General features: G+C 46.1%; 1 protein-coding gene across 1 annotated transcript in view; it reads left to right on the top strand.

The window, feature by feature from the left end:
• Window positions 1-5,764: 5,764 nt before the first annotated feature.
• NEK6 (NIMA related kinase 6) overlaps window positions 5,765-6,104 on the top strand; it is a 64,370-nt gene continuing 64,030 nt past the window's right edge. Inside the window, exon 1 of the mRNA XM_064171316.1 lies at window positions 5,765-6,078. The gene's annotated coding sequence lies outside the window, so the exon portion shown is untranslated. The remainder of the gene's footprint in view (window positions 6,079-6,104) is intronic.

The following is a 6,104-nucleotide window of genomic DNA, read 5'->3' as shown; positions in this document are numbered from 1 at the left end:
ACAGGTGCTGTGAACAGATCCTAAAAGCAAAAAAAAACCAAATCACAAAAGCAAAGTACCCAGAACAGACTCCTCAGAAACTATCCCCTGTGACAGGGGGCTGAGAATGGGAAGGTGCATGCATGGAGCTTCTGGCAGGGTCACACTTGTAACATCTGGCTGTGAAAGCTGGAAAGCTTTGCCAACTCCTTGTGAATAAGAGGCAGAGCTCATGGAGACTGAGTGAAACTCTGCATTCCGGCAAAATTTGCACAGAACACTTGGAAGGGGTCACAAGGAGGAATGTCAGCAAAAGTATGGGAAGGGTCTGGGACTGTTAAAATCAGAGCTGCTCAATCTGGCTTCAATTGCTTTTCTCTCTTTTTCCTTTTTTTCCCCTCTTTTTTTCTCTTTCCCCTCTTTTTTCTCTTTTTCCTCTTTTCCTCTCCTCTCGTCTACTCTCCTCTCCTTTCCTCTTTTCTCCTTTTTTCCCCATTCCCTCTTCCTTTTCTTTTTCACTTGCTACTCCCCTTCCCCTTCATTTCTTTCTCTTTTCCCTTAGATATCTGCTGACTTAGTTACAGACACTTCTGCTAACAAGATGGTTAAGAGAAGAAAACTGTGATGGCAGCACACGATGGGATGCATCAGAGAAAGTACTGAAGTGATACACCGCACTATCACTGCGCTCTGTTTCAGATTCATGCCCCTCTGATCACAGGAGGTTGAATAATTTTCCAATTTCACGAGGTCTCCTACCAACCCTCCAACTTACTCCTCACTAGACACTCCCTTACTGAGATGTCTGTGGGGCTCATTTTCCCTATTGCATGGGTCTGCTCTGGGTCCAGCCACAGCTTGCAGCAACAACGCAAGACACAGTTCAAGCCTCCTCTTGGGGTTCCTTGTCACCCCTAGCCTGACTTCTCTCTGCCATGTTGTTGGTGCCTCTCAGGGTGGTGGCAACCAGCTGACCACATGCTGTTAACAACTTAGCTGTCAGAAAAGCCAGAGAATCATGAGAGTGGTGCAGAGTCTGCAGAGATGCCAAAAGGGAGTATATGCTGACTTTGGAGCAGAGGGGAAGTTATATGAACAGAGCTGCAGAAAGGAAAATGCATGAGTCAATATTCATCCATATATTCATGATCTGTAGGCTTGAGTGCTGTGATGCTCATTATCTAGGCATGACCTTAAAAACTGCAGTTGATTGAGAACACGGCAGCCCATCTGCTTGGCAACACAGGCTGCTGGGGGCCTCACCCCAGCACTCTGCTCCCTGCACTACTGCTCTGTTCTTTGTCTGAATACAAATTCAAGGGCACAGGCTTCATCACCAAATCCTTTGCTAGGGCTGAGACAACAGCATCCACAACACCTTCTCTCTCAAGGGCACAGCAAGTTAAATCAGTGTATGCAGGATACACAGCTAGCTCTATACAACAAACTCTAGCTCTATACAGCAAACTTCTCTCCCCCCAAAAAGCAGCAACCACAATCCTGTGTGCCTGAAAAACTCCATCTTCCACTCGTCCTTCAACAAAATCAGCAGAAACAGCCATCCCACAGCCTCTACTAGGCTACGTGGAGCTCATGCCATGAGCTGTCATTACGGTTTGGGCTGATGGTAGGTACCAACCTGACAGATAGATAGAGATGGCCCTAGAGCCAGCCTGGAGGTAACAAGGAGAGGGTGCTATGGCTGACTCTCAGGTGTTCCCTCAGCCCCTTGGCTGTGTGGAGTGGCTCTGTAGGGGTGAAACCGTCTCTCCAGCTGTCTTCTCCACACAGGAGAATGAACAAGTTCATGAATGAAATGAAAGTCACAATTTCCTGCCCTGATGGTAGGAGACAACAGGCCTCTTCTATTTTTTTTCTGTACTGCCCCACCCTGCTTTCTGCTGACCAAAGAAATGAATGAGAACTGGCCGTTGCCACTTAGGCACATAAAATACACCATCACCAGAAAAGAGGAAGCAGTGTTAAATCTTCTGTCCATGTGCAAAAGCTCCTTCTTCCAGACACCTTCCTGGGTCTGTTTTCTAGCACCCCTTCTTCTTTAAAAGAAATCGTGTCTTTCTTCTAAGCAATTAAACTCTATAAAAAGAGACATTTTCTCCATCATACTTTCCCATCTCCCCTTTCCTGGATGGCAATCACATACTCCAGATCTCATGCTGCGAAGGACATTCTGCCACTGGTCACATCTGGTTCCCTGATGAGATCCACAGGCAGCGGAGCTGGAGCATATGCTGGGTCACGTGGAGGCTCTAGGTTGCCTTATCTTCCTGAAGACCAGCACATTTAAATCTCTTTTGATTCTGTTTCTCTCTTTTTGCATCACTCTTACCAGTTTGAAACGAAACTGCCACACAAATGTTCATGAGATCAATCTATGGATCTTAAATATGGTAAAAAAAGAGGTGTTTTTCTGAGCAATCTGTTGGAGAGCTTTTGCACTGACTTTTAGACGAGTTCCACACTGGTATGCATTCCTTTAGCATTAATGCTTCCTCTGGGACTCAAACCTTACAGAAATATGAGAACTGAGCGTGCAGGCTGCAGACACACTATGAAAGTCAGCCTGCATGCGGGGTGTGTGTGGAGAAGCCATGCTTCAGCTCTGTCTGTGGCAAGAGAAATCACAGCCTGTCTGCTCCAGCTACTGCTGAGATATTGACTCTCTTGCAACTGGGTAATTTTCATTTCAGTAAGAAGGTTGTGCCTTGGGTTTTTTTTTTTGCTTTGTTTTGTTTTGTTTTCGGACAATAACTTCCAGCAGAGTCTCCTCAGTACATGCTATTAAGAATGGCAAATACCAAATAAGTCAATAAGCATATATTAAGTCAGCGAGGCCAGGATTTTATCGATAACGGACAGAGAAATGGAGGGTACAGTGACAGCTGCATTTAGGGCTCTGAATAAAGTAAATCAATCAAATCGACTCAATGTTGATTTAAAATCCTTCAAGACTTGGATCAAAATCGTTCTAGTTTTCCCAAAACAGACTTGCTATGGAGAATCTTCGTACCTGCAAGTAATGTGCAAATGTTCCTGTTCGGTTTCCTCAGCCTGCAGTAGTGGGATGTGCTTACTTGCTGTGCTTGCTCCTCTTTGAACAATTAAACCAAAGTGGCCTCACCAGCCATGGCTCAACACTGACACATTTGGGCTACAAATATTGAGGAGATGGTGGTTGACCTACAACCATGTATTAACCATAAAAGCTTTAGAGACACAAAAGACTATTTCCTTGGTTTTCAGGTTAAAAATCAGGTTATTTAAAATACTTTTATTTATGTACTTCTCTATTCCTTACAGGCTTGCACTAAGAATTCATTCCTACAGTTGTATCTGTGAGGTTTTATATACTGTAGATTAAAATGTACATCACCCCACACTTGAGCTGAGTAATTAAACTGGTTACATGAGAGTGGATAGCTGAGATTTGTGAATGCTGCAACCTTCCTTTAGATGCATGTGTAGGAGAGACACTGCTTACACTCCAGGATGCTTGACCTGGAGGTGTACAGCCAAATCTTGCTGTCCTTGGGCACTGCCTGCTGTGGTCCAAGGGAGGTGTCACTGTACAGAAGAAGTGAGCTCTACACACCTCAGGGCGAGCCAGGCCATGGGATCAGCTGTGGCTGGTCTTAAAGCTGTTCTTGCAATGTACAGGTGTTCTCACAGGAACATCTCCTGAAAGTTCTTACTTTGGGGTGGGGGTCACTTAAAAGAGAATTTCACACAGAACCATAGCGTAGACTACGAAAGAAAGTCTATTTCTGTCAAGATGTAATTGAGGAAATTTAATTTTCTTTCCTAACTGAATTGCTGCTGATAATCTAAAGTAATTCTGTCCGATCTGTCCAATTTAGCAATGAAAAACCTGGATCTTGAAGCTGTGCACAAGCATGTAGCAGATTTTTAACAACAGCTTTTCTGAACAGAAAGATGGGAATTATGGCAGTGTAACAAAAGACCCTTTTTAGGTCATTGTTTTGATGTAAAACCCTGAAATTCTTATACCTCAATCCACTGACTCTCTTTTTCAGAGAAAGAAATGCATTTTTCCAAATGGTACATCAACAGACCTTGGGAAAATTGAGTCTGAGAAAAAAAAATTAATTCATTTTGTTTCTCTAAGCACTTTCCCATGTTTCAGATTTTGTACTGATAGATTGATGATATGATTTGCTTTAAAACCAGGTGGCCTCTTAGTTTCCATCTGTTGTGTCTATTGCTCTGTCTCTAGTGAGAAGCATTGCATAGCTGTGCAGGCATCTGTACCCCGGAGAGAGAACGCTTTATGCTATCAGAAATGCTCAGGGAAAGAGATTCTAGTTTTACAGTATCTTGAATGTGAGACATATCAGAAACTTGAGCCCCTGGAAGGATCATGTTTATATTCACCCAAACTGAATGCACTGAATTTGTATTAGCTTAGTGTAAACAAGTTTCTATCAAACCCAAAACCTAGGGACATTTCCAGATGAAATAGTTCGAATCTGACCAAACCACCTGAACATCTTGCTAATGCTTACTGCAGCTTCTTGTCTCTGGGTGCCAGAGGTGGCTCTGCTTTAGTGAGAGCATTTTCCTAGGTAAGTGCTTCAGTGGATAAACACCACTGTTTGAGTAAAGGCCTGCCATGATTTTTCAGGTCCTGCAAACACAGAGACTTAACTCTGGAGCTTAAACTATGTGAGTGGAGTCTGTTGGAAAAAGTGACTTATCTGCGCCAAAATGTCTTTGCTAGCAGGTTCCCTGCAGCTCTGGTGTAGGTGTAGGTGATGCAATCAGTCAAGAGGAGACGCAGCAGCAGCGTTACACCCCATGCTGGCTGCAAGCACTTCCCTGGAAGTTGTATGTTTATGGACCTAACACAGGGAATGCAGAACGGGGTCTTTCTGCTGCTCCCAGGGAACATAAATAACAAACAGTACTGTTAGGAAGGGCGTCATAGTGTCTGTTTTCTCTAGAAAAGACACCTAAAGGAATTTGGAAACACATGGCCAAGAGAATGGGATGAAAGCGTGAGGCATGTCTCAAAACCAGGGATCTCCGTGCATGCCTGGTGTTATCCTAACGAACTGGGCAGACCTGAACTGCCTCCCTTGTCCTAGCTGTAATCAGCTTCACACCAGACACTGTAAATAGTCTTATTTAGAGGACTGATGAGAAAAAAAACTCAAACCGATTATTTTTAAGTGGCAAAGGAGTAGAAAACAAGCACTAGCAAAAGGTGCCTGTGCTTGTATGGCTGTTGTTCTGCTTGCTGAGAGTCATGCTGGCATTAGGACTTTCTGCTATGACAGCGTGAGGAGTTCTCTGGTTGTACCTTCTGATGGAGCCGAGCATTGGAGGACCAGAGCTGGGCAACTCATGAGCATTTATCACCTGAGAGGCTGCTGCCCTGTGCCCTTCCCAGCTTAGACAGTTAGACCAAGCTTGTTAGTTTCGGTTTTATTTGCTGTGAAGTTCACTTCCAGGATTTTGTCCACTTTCAGAAAGTCCTGCTGATTTTCAACACTGCAGGTGCCGACACTTGCCTTCACCTGACGCCGCAGCAACTTGCGCATTCGGCATTCTCCGTCTGAAACGCTCAACGCACTCCGACCTAGACCCGTTTAGACCCATTACTAAAACGTGCGCATGTCCTTGGCTTTAGGCATGTGGCCAGGCCATGAAATGCACTGGATCTACCGGAGTGCAAAGCCGAGCCCCCCGAACTACCCTCCTGCAAAAGCACCGGTGCAAGCGAAGCAAACGCAGCTCCGCCGTTTTGCAGCGCTTCTGCCAGGGCTGCCGCCCGCCTCTTGCACCGGCGGAAGGAGCTAATCCCGGGACCGCGAGTCTGCAGCTAAAAACGGGAAACCCCACAAGCAGGCGCCGGGTCGGCTTTCAGGGCAGGGGGGAGCCGCGGGGATTTCTTCCGACACCCGGAGCGGGGGAAGACCGTCGCTTTCCGCGGGAAGGAGAGGCCGCGTTACTGGCGGCGTCTCACACTCTTCCTTCACAGGGGCCACCGGCCTCCGCCGCTACCGCACGGCGGAACGCAGGACGCAGCCCTGAGGAGCGGGCGCAAGCCCGCAGCAGGTAGAGCGGCACGGTGGGTGCCGGCA

This window comes from Pogoniulus pusillus, chromosome 35 (genome assembly GCF_015220805.1).
Source record: "Pogoniulus pusillus isolate bPogPus1 chromosome 35, bPogPus1.pri, whole genome shotgun sequence".
NCBI classification, from domain to species: domain Eukaryota; kingdom Metazoa; phylum Chordata; class Aves; order Piciformes; family Lybiidae; genus Pogoniulus; species Pogoniulus pusillus.
This window is presented reverse-complemented; position numbering and strand designations above follow the sequence as displayed.